Genomic DNA, 15,889 nt, shown 5'->3' with positions numbered 1-15,889 from the left:
AAAATGAGAAAATAGTGAAAGTTTTAAATCGCTGCAGTGGGTGTGGGGAAAAATGGGACTAGAGACAAACAAACAGATTCGCTGGTAAGAGAAGCATTGTTCAAAATGGGAAGTAACCAAAAAAAGAATAAAAATTCACTCCAGGTAATACTAATCCTGATGCACAATGTCCATTCTCATTGAATGTCTACACTGTCAGCAGGCAGACTTGGGAATTAAATGGTTACATAATTATGATCTCTGCAGTAAATTCTTTATATTGTTTATATAATTCATCACATCTTATGGGCCTTTATTAAGATGAAATGCCAGCATTTGATTATTTTTATTTCAAAAGCAGTTTTATTGAATTCTGCAAGGAAAAATTTTAGGGAAAAAAAAAACAAAACATTGAAACAGATACTCTGCTCTCTTTTCAATAAAACCAAGAGTCTAAAGATGTAAAACAAATGAATCAGATATAATGATCATCTAACTCTGAAAATTAAAACCCATTTAGGAATTGTGAGGGAACCTTGATCCTGAATACCAGTCTAGTTATTCGTTTAGAATCTTCAATAACATTTGGAAAGTAATTAATCAACTTATGACATAGATTCAAGGCCTGTCACCTTTCATTGTCGTTAATGAAACTGTCGGTGGTTTTATCTGCACTTTTCTGGTGATTTAAAGAACAATTTTTTTTGGTAAGCTTTTTGAAGACCAGAAGAATGTTTAAAATGACTGGGCCCTGACAGATTTCAATAAACAATCTAAGTATGTGCTAGCGAGCCTGAAATAAAATTTAGAAATATCTTAATTTTGACAGGACAGAAAGGGAATTTTTGAAAAGTTCAAATTGCATATTCATTTCTGTTAGGAGGAAGCTTTTTTTCTATCAACGGTCTCTGCTTTGGCTGCTTTATACAATTCAATAACATTTAAAATACTGTACTATTTGATACTCATTAAAAACAATAGCTAATGTAATATTTTAAGCTCAAAGGCTCACCTACATCCTAAATGATTCTATTTGTTTGCTGTCTTTGTCTTGACCAGATAGTGAGTGGTGAGACTACAGGCTCACTTTGGACAGGGTAGCCAATAGAGGGTGTCGGAGGAATAGTGGCTCATCTAGGACTCTCAGAGGAGCAAAAAGACACAAAGTGAAGGCAGGGCCTGATATGAGCTTTCTTCAACTCTTTAGATCACTGTCTGAGTTCATGTTTAGAATATAAAATGCAATTCCTATGCATACTCCAGCATGAACTTTGTATACTCAAAGCTCAAAGAAATGGTCTCAAGATAATACCTCCAGGAAGACTATTAATAATATACATCCACAGCAGAAGATATCTCAGTGAAAGATGACTATGAATATCATTTTTAGGGCCACACCTTTGGTGGTCCCAACAGTAATTTATAGATCATAATGAGCTGATATTCTAGAAAAATTTTAGTCATGAAAATGGTGTAAAATATTTATAAATTTGTCTGTTTTTTCTTTTAATATTATGATTTCCTCCGAGAAGATGGAATTTCATTGAGTGTTTGAGAGAACTTAGGACATGCCACTGACACTCAGAATAAAAGCTTTTTCTGTTTCTGCTACATATTCCTGCTATTCTTACTGGTAGCTGTGGGGAGGGTAGACTAATAAGCCCAATTAAGACTGAGTGGATGACACTGTATCTTCTCCCAGAATCAAACTACATGTGACAGAAGTTGGCGGTAGTTTAGACTTTGCTTACCATGTGTGTACCACATCATTTTCCTGTGAGCTTCCATTTATTCCCCATTTTGGCCTGCCCCTTTCCTATTTAGAGGCCAGGCAGCCTGGCTCCTAAGGGGACACTCTATGACTTAGCATGCACCCAAGCCCCTGACCCTTCCAGGTATCCACACACCTTTCCCCTCCCCTCATCTCATCGATCCAACACCCCATCAAAACCTCTGGGTCTTCTCCTTTATTATCTGTTTTCTTTATTTGTGGCATGACAGTTGTTGCAAAATATTTTTTTTTAAAAATTCAACTACATTTATTTAAGGCATTCATTCATTTATCAAGTCGTGAAGCCATTTAATTGGAATTTAAAACTCCTCTAAACATGAATGTGTACAAACACACTGATATAGGATTATTACTGATGGTTTGGTCCACCATGGAAATAAAAATTAGGCATGTCTAAACCATATAAACAAGTCACTGATGTTACAGTGCTATCTAAAATTAACTGTCAAAACAAGCTTTAATGATGATGTATGTAGTCAGTAAACCTTCAGTTTCGCCTAAGAGAATCTTTATTTCAAGCCCATAATAATACAATTTTCCTTTTTTTCCCCCTACCCCTATAAGATACAAGAAATTGTCAAATTCTGTCACCCCAAATGTCACACTAAAACAAAACACTTTTGATCTGGAAAGATTTTCTGAGGATAAAGTGTGATGAACATTTAGAAATCCACAACATGGTGTTAAGAAAGATCTCAAGGCCTATGTTTCAGTGCTATACTGTCTTTTAGAGAGGAGTTGCTGTCTCCAAAGCAGCCAGTACCCTAATTATGTGTATTTGAACTGCACTTAAAGCTACATATTTGTGCCGAGTCCATAGGGGAAGTCTAGTTACCAGAAAATACACATCACAAACAGGAAATCTAACTGCACTAAGAAGGTGTTTTTCCCCACACAATAGAGTTCAGAGATGTGTCATCCATTAAATTTGGAGCAAAACCCAATACCATTATTATTGTTGAGTACCCCTCTTTCCCCCACTATATTGCAACAACTTATGATTATAGCATTACATTTTCTAAGCCTGTTTGAACTTGTTGCTCTTGCTTATAGATACAAGAGACCTGCCCATTTCTGTGCATAGCTTTCAATCAGTAAGCATGTCAAGGTGGGAGGAAGGATGACAGGAATAGTAAATGGGGGGAAAATCAATTTTCAGAAAGCATATGGTAACAACTGAATATTTAATCAAATTAGCCTAGAAATTCCTTCCTATTTTCAGCACTCTTTGCAAGGCAGTTGCTTCATGCTACAAAATGAATTTCAATAAATGTCATATATTTAGTTAGATGGCTTATTTTTAAAATTTGTCAAACCAGGTCACTGACTCAGAATAGATCTCATTCCAAGACACAACAGATGGATATTGATATTGAATAGAAAGATTGACATTAGCTGGAAGATTCTGGGCAGAAGAAAACGTCATTCAATTATCACTCAACAAAATATTTACTGAGTACCTACTATGTGCCAGTATAAAATGATAAATATTTAGACTTTATATTTATATTACAATACAATAAAAAGGAGTTATGTCAAATCTTTTTGCTGGGGTTAGTAAAGATTACAACTGAATACTACTGGTAAACAAGGTCTTTAAAAGTACTTCTGTTTTCCACATTGCAACAGAAAATGCATCAATACTCATTCAAACATCCATTCTGTCATGGGTGCGGGATTTTAGACCTAACTCAGATTTTTGAATATGCTGTTTACTGACCCTTAGCAAAAACTAACTTCCTATTTTTCTGGAACAAAAGGGCCTTACATAATCTCAAAGATTTCTTAGACATCAAAGAGAGGAACATACAGTTTATGGGTAATGATTTAAGATTTAGTGAATCAAAAACACATGGATTAAATTTCTCTTAAAAGACCCCTAGGTTTAAAATTTAAGAGGTAAAATGCTGGTCTAAACACACTCTGGTCCTAAGCAAAGCCAAAACTTATTTTTAAGCTACTTTGAGTTGTTTTACGAACCCAGAACTTGGCTGGTTTCCCTTTCCCACATGATTAGGCCCTAAAGGAGGCAACCCACCTCTGATAAACAAATTTGCTCAACCTTCCCTATTCTCTGGCTTGCAAAGACTGTATTATTTTAAAGGCCTCCAGTTTTGAATGCTCTTCTTGATGTTTTTAATAAAATACTAAAAATTAGAAATCTTCCATGGTCTTATCAAATGGTAGGAGTACTTTTCAATTCCAAAGTCATTCTCTTTTTTTAACATACAATTTCAAATTGGATCTGAGATTCTAGGTGCTGCCTCAGATTTCCAACTATCAGGCAACACGAGATCATCTCAAAACAGGAAAAGGCCACTGATCTTAATATGTGAACTGTTTCACGATATATTATTATATTTGCATTTAAAATAGTAGGAAGAAATACAGTACATAATCTTCCTTTCTAACACAATGGCCTTCCGGAAGGCTGCTAGCCTGGGCATTTTGCTGAGATTTTAGGATTAAAGAAAACAAGCTAGCGCACAACCTGTGAGCTTTTATTTCTTTGGAAAAATAGATTGCAACACTGATCTGATTGCTTTTAAAGGGACCTGGAAACCAGCAAGGCAGTGAACGTTTTGAATTTCAATGGCAGGGCAATAACAATGTGTGACGCTCAGGCATAAAAAAAGAGAGCCAATATTCCAAAGGGAGAGTTTATTGTGAATTAGAGAACTTGGAAATGAAAGTTATGCATAAAGCTATGATAGATTCAGGTTTCAGAAAATGACTACTTTAGTTTAAGAATGAAATAACTAGATTATCCTTTAGTTTAGAAATATACATAGCTTGACGCAAAGCATGTGGGCTGATGAGTTTAGAAAAATAAGTACGTGCCAATAGGCAATGAATTATAAAATAGCTCCTTGTTTTTTAAATTGCTTAGTTTCCCAGAGAATTCCAGTGAATTTTCTGAGAATGCTAGAAAAATAAAATCTTTTGCAGAAGCAGCCCAGGGGCTCTTTGGCCATGCATACTGCTACAGCTGGGACCATGAGGAACCAAATCTGGGCTGCAGACTTCTTGTTGCTCTAAGGCTGTACCATGTTTTAAAGCTGTTGAGTCAACATTTTAAAATCAAGAGATGTCTAGCTTCTCTGGAAAATATGAAAGATACAACCACATGGGCCCATGCCCCACACTGGGCCTCTCAGCAACTCTGATGATGCCAGGCAGTGGCTGCCCCCTCTTAGGCAGGGCTTTTCCTGAGCAGTTTGTCAGTCCCTAGTGGAATGGTTAGTGTTATTTCTTTAAGTTACCTGTTTGCAAATCTTGATGCATGCTATAGATACAGCATAAGGGGGGAGGAAGAAAAGAGGAAGAAAATCCAACACAGTGGTTAAACACTGGCAAGGGAAAAGGAAGGAGAACGAGAAGGAAAGAACGAAGCGCACAGCAGACAGAGGTAGCACAGGGTCAACCGTCTCCTTTGCTGTCTCTAGATTTACATGATGGAAGGGATCAGTGACAAAGCTCCAAGTATTACTCCCAACAAATACCACTGGGCCAGGCTCACAGTTGAGAAAATAAGAAGGAAAGTTTTCTGAATGGAACAACATCTCTTATCAAGGATGGGGTGTGGGGATGGGGCCGGGCAAATGCTATGGGTCATCTTCTTCCATTTCTCATAAAACAAGGGATATGGGCCACTCCTGCACCTTCATCTTTGAGACTGTAGTTGACCATGGCAGGCAGTGTCCAGGCATCTCCCTAAAAGCCCAGGGACTCCATGGACAGCTGTGCAAGCTGTGCACTGCCTAAGTTCAGAAAAAAAACAAGATGAGATAGTACTCCTGAGGAGTGCTCCTGATAGCCTCATGGCTCACTACCGCATCTCCTTCGATTTCTAGCTCAAAGGCCACCTTTGAAGTGAGCCTTCCCAGACCTCACTGCTGAATCCTTTAATCACCCCCATCCCCTCTTATCCTTGACAGTCCCTATTCCCCTTCACCACTTTATTCTTCTTTGCAGTTATTATCACCACCTGACATAAACATATTTTAGTTACATATTTCTTTATTGTTTGCCTACCTTAACAGAACAAAGCAACATTCGTCAGAGATTTTTGTCTGTTTTATTCTCGACTGAAATGCCAGAGTCTAGAACTATATTTGGTAGGCGCCCAACAAATTATCCTGCATGAACGACTAAATCTTCAATCACATTCTTGGGGTATGGGAACCTGGCTTTCACCAGAATCGGTGATTCTTTAACTACATGTCATAATTGCTATCCTTTACTATATTAGGAAAGATACATTTTCAAATTCTATTGCCCATTATATAATTTATACAGCCCTTAGATCCTTCCATAATTTCCAATGGCCCCATGGCTACATAATTTATTACCAAAATTAAACTCAACAGGAGGAACCTGCATAAACAAACTTGCACAAATTTACACAAGCACAGAAAGAAATATGTATACCTGGGTATGTGGTTACAAAGTTAACTGTTTTTTATTTCACTGTGCTCACACCTCCTGCCACAAATGCCACACGTGTGATTTTTCTCTCAATTAAGTTTTACAGCTTATAAAAACACTTTCTTCATTTTGTCCCATGAAAAGCAAAGTAGTCAGATTTTACTGCATGTTTTTATTGAAACGAATCCCAAGGGGAATATACTAAACTGTTTAACACAGCTGAAGAGATATCTGAGAATGGGCTTTCTGATAAAAGGATAGATTACAAAATTACTCACAGCTCTTAATCTGATAACAGAAGCCAGAATATCCCACACATATAAATGAATCTTTTTCTTGGTACATCTTACTACAAAAAGAGAAAGAAAAAAAATTAACTAGAGAAAGACAAGATGAGAAAAACTCCAGGGACTAGAAATGTTATAGTTATCATCTATCCCTAACTTAAGGATCCTAACCCATGCCTCAGTGGAAAATGCTTCCAATAGTTAAGCTTCATTGATGACTGGGGAGAGGCAGTGAGGTGCTGTTTAGACAGCATGGGGCTAGTTTCAGATGCAGTTACCTTGCCTACAACACAGGAATGTGAAGATACTAATGTCAGCCTTGCTGATCTTGTGAGGTTGTTTTAGTATCAGAAAGATGATATACACAGAAGCATTTTGAAAATTTTAAGGTCTTTAAGTTCCAATCTTTTGATTTTTTTTATAATTCTATTACTTAACAGCAAATGGGATTATTTCTAATGTTTTTTCTCATGTGATGTCCCCTTAATAATTATGGACTTAAGTTCATTTTCTATGTGATGTTTGTCTGCATATCTAGATTGTAAACTCTTCAAGAACAGATTCTATTTCTTCATTTTTTCTTTTTAATAGTCTCTTTGTACCCAGCACATATGATGCTCAATGTACAGTTCTTATCTATTTGGGGCGAGACAGATGTGGGCCTGCTAGGAATTCAATGTCTGCTAAAAACACAGAATCAAAGTGATCCTGAAATGATATTTGTCAATGTATGTATCATTTATTACCTAGAGGTGACTATTTTACACTGAGCAAAGCCTATGAAGAAACTCTGCCCTGAGAGCTTCATGTTCAAAACACTAGTTTCAACACACACCAGCCAGGAAAAGCAGGCTAACCCCCTGGCACTTGGAGTTTCCGAACACATTTTCTCTCCTTAAGGGGGCACAATTAGGAAATTAGGTAGCCCATGGACAAACATAGGGGACCAAGGAAAATCTTAGGGACAGGGAAAAGAAAGCATAGATGGCTCTGGTGAGAATGACAGAGAAAAAGAAACCAGGAAACTAGATTGGAGACATAGGGGCACAGAAGGGCTTGGAAACAGGTCTGACCAAGCCAAGGTAAAGGAGAGGGGAGGCCAGGCCCAGAGAGACAGGAGGGGATCTGAATGCATAAAGGGCTGTGTTCGCCATGGATGTGTCCCCACATCTAGGGTGTAGACACTTAGTGAAAGTGTGTGTCCTTAGGGGGTGTTAGCTTTTTTGAGTTATGCACTTTGTTTTGAGATGACCACATTGAGAAAAAGTTTATTTGAGGCAATTACGTAGATTTGCAAAAGGAAATTTAGACTAATGCTTTTTGAGCTATTTTTTTTTTTTTTTACCAACAGCTAAGGAAATTGATTTTTAAAATGTGTTTCTTAGTCTTGCCTTCATTGAAACAAATTTAAACATTTTTTAAAGATGAATGTAGAGCATATGCTTATGCTTATATAGTCTTAAAAGGAATTTGTAAAGCATGGATATTTGGGTATTTCTCCTACTTAGAAAAGTGCCATTTTTCTTTTATTGTAGGCTTAAAAGTAGTAAAAATACTAGCTGTGAGTTTTCATATTGACTGGCTATGGTACATTTTTATCATTCAGATAAACCTTATCCACTAATTCTGAAAACATGTAGTGTACATCTAATGTAAACCCGTATTGCGATGTATCGAGAACAAAGCAATCTTTGAAAAAGCAGTAGTCGGCAGATCATCCTCTATATGCCATAAATTCCATCATGTTGGAAGCAAAATATATTTAAGTTAATAACTATAGACTTATGCACTGTTAAGTTTGAAAACTGAACAGAATTTTTACAACACCAGTATATTTTATAGGTAATCAGACATATTTTTGGTGCTACAAAAATTTCTTATATGAGTGATGTAAATTTTCCCTGTTATTCAGCAGTTCAAAAAGAATGAACATTGAATACACCACAGATTTGCAATGATTGGAACTAAAGTCCCTCACTCTGTTCCATTATGGAAGTTTACATGTTCAAAACAAAGCCCAATAAGCTCAGAGCTAGAAAGGAAAGCTCTATATACATACACCTGTAAATAACCCCAGCACCATATACCCTGTTTACATAAATGCACAATATATGTCCCAGTAGCACAGAGAAACATGATGTATATCATTTTCGGATCATCTTCATGCAGAAAAAAATTCATTAGTCAGCTATAATAGTTTAGCTGTACGGGAATATAATGTTTTTCTGAATCCATTTGCATGGCAATGTGCATGTGTCTGGCTGATGAAAGCGACAGAATAAACCTCCTCCCAACGCTACAGAATGTGAACAATCCTCTTAAAATTCAAGAGAGGGTCCAGGTAGTCTATATTCTCTCCAATGTCAGTTTTTACAATCCTCTTATATTCATCGACCTCCTTAACTTGGCAATTAAGGTATCTTGATTATTTTGCCTAAGAGAGCTGACAATATTTCATTCTGTCCAGGGGCTCCTTTGAACATAAAACTGAGATAAGGAAAAATACACTGGGCAACTATTCATGCGTGAGCCACTGGAAGCCTCTCCGACTGCCAAATTAACAAATGGCTCTTTTAAAACAAAAAGGTATGAATGGGAAACCGTACTTTGGAGTAAATTCTGCATTGGCAATAGTCAGCGAGAGTACTTTCATCGGTGCTTTAATTACTGGGTCAGCGCTAGTACTGGCCAGACCGCCGGCCTCTGCTTATAATCCATTTCACCTAGTAAGATAGATGTGCTCCACAAGCCCCAGCACGGAGATAAGGTACGATCGAAAATGATGGATCGCAAACCCTGTGTGTTTGCCAGAAACGAAGAAGAATTCAGACCGTCACAGAGTACACCTGCCTCTTGGAAGGACCCCCACACAATACAAATAAGACAGGGCTGGGAACAAGGAAGCGAAGCGGCTTGGCTCAAACCTTGCCGGCTGCATCACCCGGGACAGGGTGACTGGATCCCTTTTTGTAAGGGCTGAGTCAGATCACAGCTCTGAAACTTGCTGTGCCACAACAGTCATGCATTACCCACTGCCCCGGCGCCCCTCTCCCGCCTGAGTCACACAGGTGGCCATCAGAAGCAGCCCCCTAAAACCACAAGCCCCATTCGAGTTTCGCCCTCCCCCCTCGCGACATCCCTTCAGTTTGTGAAGCCCCTAAACTCTCGTCCTCCTCTGTGATCTTGCCCTCTGCAACAGCAGTCGGATCTCTTAGGGGAACAAAGAAAGGAGAAGCGCTGGGGCGAGGGGTGGGGTGCGGGATCCGAAGTGGGGGGGGGGCTGTCGTTTTACCTTGCGGTGCCCAGGAACCCGCGGAGAAGTCAGCGGCGCGGGGACCACCCGCGCGCTCCGTGCCTCCCCGACTCCTCGCAGCAAGTCAGCTGTCGCCCCGCATCTGGCTCGCGCCCTCCGCCCGGCTCCGCATCTGCTCACAAAGCGCTCCAGGCGCTGCGGGCGGCTAGGGCCTCCGGGTCACCTGCGGCCGGGACGAGCCGAGCGCCCCGCCCGCCCGCCCGCCGCGCTCCCTCCGCCCCTTCCCACCCGCGCGCTGCCCGGCCAGTGACTCAGCCGGGCATCGGTGCGCACGGCCCGCGGCGGCCCGGGCGCGTCCGGGCTGGAGGCACCGCCAGGCGACCCCACCGAGGCGCGCGCTCGCCCGCCCGCCCCAGCACGTGTCTGTCGGTCTCGCGCGCCGTCTGTCCGCCTCGCCCGCCGGTCCCGGGACAGCTGAGGTGCGGGCTGGCACCACCCAGAGGGGGAAATCGACCCCCGCCCTTCCTGCCGCCCGCGCGCCGCGCCCGGCCCCGCGGGGGTCGCGTTTCCTCCCGCCCCTGCCCCGCCCACGACAAGGTGAAACTTTCTAGGTGGAGAAGTTTTCTCGCCCTGGCCGCGCGCTCTCTCCTACCCCAGCTCAGGCAGGCTGAAGTTAGCACGGCGGGAGATAAGCGGGACCGAGTCTCCCCCTCCTGGTGCTCGGGCGAGGAGTGTCACCCAGCGCTCAGAGCGCATGGCGCGCGCCCTCCGCGCACCCCTGCGCCCTGGCCGCGGGAAGGGCTCGAGGCTCTGCCCAGTCTCTCCCGCGTCTGTTAGCCACCCGCCGCTCACCCGGCTGGGGAGAGATCTGGGCACCGCAGAAACAAGGAGGTTATTGTCAGAGACGGTGGTAGGAGTGAGTGGATGGAAGAATTGTCCCAATGATTTCATTATGCAATGATTATCCCCTATTACAATAACTCAGATTTCAGATTTCTGTAAGGAAGAACAACAGAGGAATTTAACCCCGAGGAGACTTCAATTTCTTTAACTCTTTTTCATAGCCGGAAACAGGCTGATTAAATAGCTAGGAGAATAGCAATGAACAAGCAAAACAGAACAAAAGTTTAATTCTTGAATGCTGAAACCATATGATGTTATTTTTTTAAAAAAGACTTTGAGGCCTTAGTGAATTGTATTAGGATTGTGTTAAGATAACTTTTTATATTTCATGAGTAAAAATTGACACTGACTTACAAGAGTAAACACTCAAAAGTAATAGGACCAAAGGAACAGCACTGCCTGTTGGAACTTGAGTTCTCTCCAACTCTTACAAGGGCTTGTTCAATAATGGCAATATATAATGAGACATGGATATGTTGGTTATTTAAAGTCGTGGGACAAAATAACAGTTACTGTGCAGGTTCAGGTCTTATTTACTGCAGAATAAAAATAGAAAAATACAGTAAGACTAGTTACCATTTCCCAAGAGCCAGGTAGTTTACCATAAACTATATGGAACTATTTCAACCCTCAAAAGGGATTTCCCAGTGTTGTGGCAAAGGCAAGTTCCCATTACATGATTAGAGTCTTGCACTGAACCATTTTGCAGATGAAGAAACTGAGTCTCTAATAGTTCCTAGGATGGTCACATAGCTGGATAGTAAAAGAGGCCAGGTTAGAACTCAGCTGGCAAGTCCCAGTGAGGTTTGGTTCAGACCATGCCAAGAAGCCTCAGCTGGGCAAGGTTAAACAAACAAAGCAGCCCTGCTGAAGATTTCCTGATAACTTCATGGCATGATTTAACCATGTGTATAGTTCCTATTAAATATGCTAATCTACTGTTTGTAAGGCACTGGGCCCATTTATGGACAGATCAATTATATATTTTGGTTTCAGAAACAGCTTTCAATAAAAGGTAAATAATTTTTACACACACACACACACTCACTCACACACACACTTAGCTATGTTTGCCTAAAGGAATGATTAGAGTGCTGTTTCTATTTCCTGGTTTCCATAGCAATATGTTAACTGGATTTTTAGATCACATTATGTAGTTGCCTTAACAGGTTTTCTGAGTTTGAGTGCCGTGATAAAAATATAAAAGAAAAAAAAATTACAATTAAAGTTGTAGAAAGACCCAGAAAAGCCCATGAAAACTGGGAAATAAAATAGATTATAAATTCAAACAACCTATTATATATTTTCAGCACTGAAGCTTCCTGGTTTCTAATTACTGACAAATTTCAACCCCATATTGAAACTGTATTGAAAATTGTCATTTTGATATATTAATCAAAAATAAGGAGTTAACATTTTATAAAAATAACATAACCAAGAATAGTATAACTAAAAGTATCTGAGCGTGTGAAAGTCAAATAATTTCTATGCACTACCTAGATAAGTTAGAGGTAAAGGAAGGGTTAGAGGTAATTTCATATTTTTGGAAATAAATGGAAGCAGATACTTTCAAAAGGTAATAAGATTTCTATGATTCCATTTTGGTTTTGCAACAAACTTTAGTTGTTGCTGTTTAACTTTCCGTGGATCCATGGCATGGGTGATACGCTGTGTGATGAAGTTCTGTTGGTATTTTCCTAACCAAATCAAACTTCTTGTGGCCCGTACTGTTGGCTGGCTAAGCCAGCACCTGTTCCCAACCAGACTTTCCCTTCCTTGTCTCCAGCCGTGGGGCTGGAAAGAGAAATAAATTCTCACTTTCCCAGTCTTCTTTGCAGCCAGATGTGGACATGGGATATTATTCCAGCAATGAGGTATTATATAAGCTGAAGTCTGATGAGGCCTTGGGGGAAAGGGTTTAGTTTCCTGATTAAAGAGACCTAAGAAGCTGCTTGCCACACCTTTCCCCTTCTTGCTCTCCTGATTTCGTATATGATGCCCAGTGGCGAGCTAGCCGTCTTGTACCCACGAGTGGAGAAGTTGGTGCTCATGCTGCTGAACCAGTAGATACCTGCTTCCAGACTTCTTGCTTTGTGGAAAAAATGCTTGTTCTAGACACTGTTATCTGGGCTTTCTGTCAGCTGTAGCCAAAAGCATTCAGAACTGGTATACCCCTGAAATGCAGACTAGGGCATCTCCAAGACTGAATTTAGCATAGTAGTTAAGAATCTAGGTTTTAGAGCCAGACAACCTGGATTTCAATCCCAGCTTTGCTTCTTGCTAGCTATGTACCTGTAGGCCAGTGGATTCAACTCTCTGTCTCATCTGTAAAATGGGGATCATAATAGGGTTATTGTGAGGATAAAATGAGGAGCTATAAGTAAAGCACATGGAACAGTGTCTGGTTAAAACTAAGTGGTCCAGCCAGATGTGGTGGCTCACGCCTGTAATCCTAGCACTCTGGGAGGCCGAGGCGGGAAGATTGCTCAAGGTCAGGAGTTCAAGACCAGCCTGAGCAAGAGTGAGACCCCTGTTTCTACTAAAAATAGAAAGAAATTAGCTGGACAACTAAAAATATATAGAAAAAATTAGCCAGGCACGGTGGTGCATGCCTATAGTCCCAGCTACTTGGGAGGCTGAGGCAGGAGGATCACTTGAGCCCAGGAGTTTGAGGTTGCTGTGAGCTAGCCTGACACCATGGCACTTTAGCCCAGGCAACATAGCAAGACTGTGTCTCAAAAAAATAATTATAAGTGGTCCAAAGACATGAGTTGTTCTTACTCACACACTTGTGGATCACACTTAATGCTAAACTATTAACAGGATCTCATTATCAACCTTGAAACAGGCCTAGTGGTTGCTGTGGTCAAGAGAGACAAACAGCCAACTCCTGCACTAAATATGCCACATCCTTTCTGCCTGCCCTTCAACATATTAAAATTTGGATCTTTGAACACACCTTTTAAGTTTGTGCTGTTTTTTGAAATAAAAATGAAAGCAATCTCTTTAGTATAGGGACGTCATTCTAGCAACCTGTGCTGCATAGGGCTTACAGACATAAATAGGTGCATAGAATGTTTTTACAAGTTTGAATTGAGGTAGACAGATCATATGGTCTGCAGTTTGCCAGTGACCTACCGTCTCTTGGATTGCATCCAACCCACCTCTGATCTTGACATTACTTTCTTCTATAGGCATTAGAAATTATAATCCTTGTCTTAGAGTATTAATTCTTGTGCTCCTTCTCTGCTTTTCCCTTTTCCCCTGTCACCCCTAGTACTGTTCCTATGTTAAATGTCTCCACAAAATGACAGTAGAACAACTCAGGTGATGGCATCTCATATCATTTCTGTGGGCAAATGAAATTTGGAAATGTAAGATTCCTATTACCTTTTTAGAGATACATCATTCACATTAGAATATTGAAAGTTCTGAAAACTCATATGGAAAAACAAAACAGAAATTTTAAAAAAACCCTCTTCACTTACCCTACCATTTTCCAACCTTAATTGACCATGGAATGCTTTTTTTCTTTGTGACACATTCAGTATCAATTTCTTATAAAACTAATTTTATAATTTTTCCTATAAAATTAGTTTTATAGATAACACACTCCAAGAAATCTCATCTTAAAGAATGAAAATGCCAGATATACAACATTAGAACAGGGCACTTTAAACATGAACTGCTTTTATGTTGATTTGTACTGGTCATTTCTTTGTGGCTGGGCTCTCTAAAAATAAATATGCAATGTTAAGTTATCTAAAAATATAACTGAGCATATTCAATATTGAGGACAAGTGCAAGACTATGAGACTACAAGCTACAAGTATCACAATTTTAATCAGAATACCTAGCAAAATATACAAGAAAAATTAAAAATAAATGGCCATTTCCAACAGAGTGCTTCAATTTTGTTAGTGATTTCATTCATTTTCATGCCCCGCATATTACCTCTCCTAACGTCAGGCAAAGATATAGTGTATTTAGCTTTCATTTATTAAGTGTCTACCACGTATCCGTCATGGTTAGGAGCTCCACTTACGTCCTCATAACAAAACTCCAGATTAGGTATCATCCTTCTGTGTTTACACTGAGGGAAATGAGGCTCAAGAGAGATCATGTAACTTTTCCAAGGTCACACAACTGGCTTAAGTCTGTCTCTTGCCAGAACAACTGTACTACCCATTGCAATTATTATGAACTATCTCTGGTCCTATGGTGAATGATGTGGTCATTTATCTTGGAGCAGCAGAACTTAAGACTTCCAATCATTTTCCTTTGTTTTCTGGCCACAAAGTCAGCCACACTTAAGGCATGGCTACTCCTCTGCTTGCCTGGACCTTGGGGACTGACGTGGCAGTGCAGAATAAAGGTGCTGGCACACCCACGGTGTCCATCCGTAGAACACTGCGCAGGTCAGAGCAAGGGTCCTGGCAGTCAGGGGAGCCCAGGTGGGCTGTAGGTGCCTAGGACCAAGACTTTGGGGTATGAAAAGGAACTAGAATGTTCTTTCTTGAATGTCTCTTGTTTTCACAATCCCTGAGCTCTCCTTTGGGAACCTAGGGAATATGGGAAAGAAAGGGAAGGACCAGATGACAGAAAGTCTGGAATCCTAAGAGAAGATCTTTTTGGAAGGTCTCCATCCTCTTAGAAGGTGAGGAATTAAGTCTAAGACTTGCAAAAAGTTCTGGAAGGCTACATCTGTAATTCTTTCTCCTAGCAATACCTCCTTCCCCCAAGACATGTTCATTTATTTTTCTTTTCTTTCCCTTTCTTTTACTTTGGGGAAAATTGGTAAAAAGCATTTTGGGAAAGAAAATTTTCATTTTTATGCAGCATATTATAGCATTATTTCCCAGTTAGCTTGTCCATTCCATTGGTTAATTTAAACTTTGGCACTAATACAAATGGATTGGCCTATCTTGGGAAATAATACACCAACAAAACCAAATGTGCTTTCTTCATTGATAAGAATTTCTTTATGAATAACCTTTAAAAAATGTGTCTATGAGTGTGTGAGTTTGTGTAATTACTGCAATTCTAGGTTTTACCACTAACTTGATGAGTACCTTGGCACTTAACCTCTGTGGATCAGTTTCTTCGGCTATAGAACAGTTCCAAAGTCTGATGAACATAATTAAAAAATATTAAGTATCAGCCAAAATTTTACTGAAACCAGTCCCTTTAGAGCCAACATATCAAACAGTTTACTAATTGTGTTGCATGTAAGAAGACATTATATTA

At 40.1% G+C, this 15,889-nt stretch overlaps 1 protein-coding gene across 2 annotated transcripts in view; it reads right to left on the bottom strand.

Annotated features, from left to right (window-relative positions):
- MET (MET proto-oncogene, receptor tyrosine kinase) overlaps nt 1–10,266 on the bottom strand; it is a 108,476-nt gene extending 98,210 nt beyond the window's left edge. Inside the window, exon 1 of one of the 2 annotated variants that reach the window (XM_012761101.3) lies at nt 9,779–10,266. The gene's annotated coding sequence lies outside the window, so the exon portion shown is untranslated. The remainder of the gene's footprint in view (nt 1–9,778) is intronic. The other variant, XM_020289757.2, reaches the window with a different exon arrangement.
- Between the last annotated feature and the right edge of the window lie 5,623 nt (nt 10,267–15,889).

This window comes from Microcebus murinus, chromosome 9, assembly GCF_040939455.1.
Source record: "Microcebus murinus isolate Inina chromosome 9, M.murinus_Inina_mat1.0, whole genome shotgun sequence".
In the NCBI taxonomy this organism is placed as follows: Eukaryota; Metazoa; Chordata; class Mammalia; order Primates; family Cheirogaleidae; genus Microcebus; species Microcebus murinus.
The sequence above is the reverse complement of the archived record's forward strand: the minus strand, read 5'-3'. Positions and strand labels throughout refer to the sequence as shown.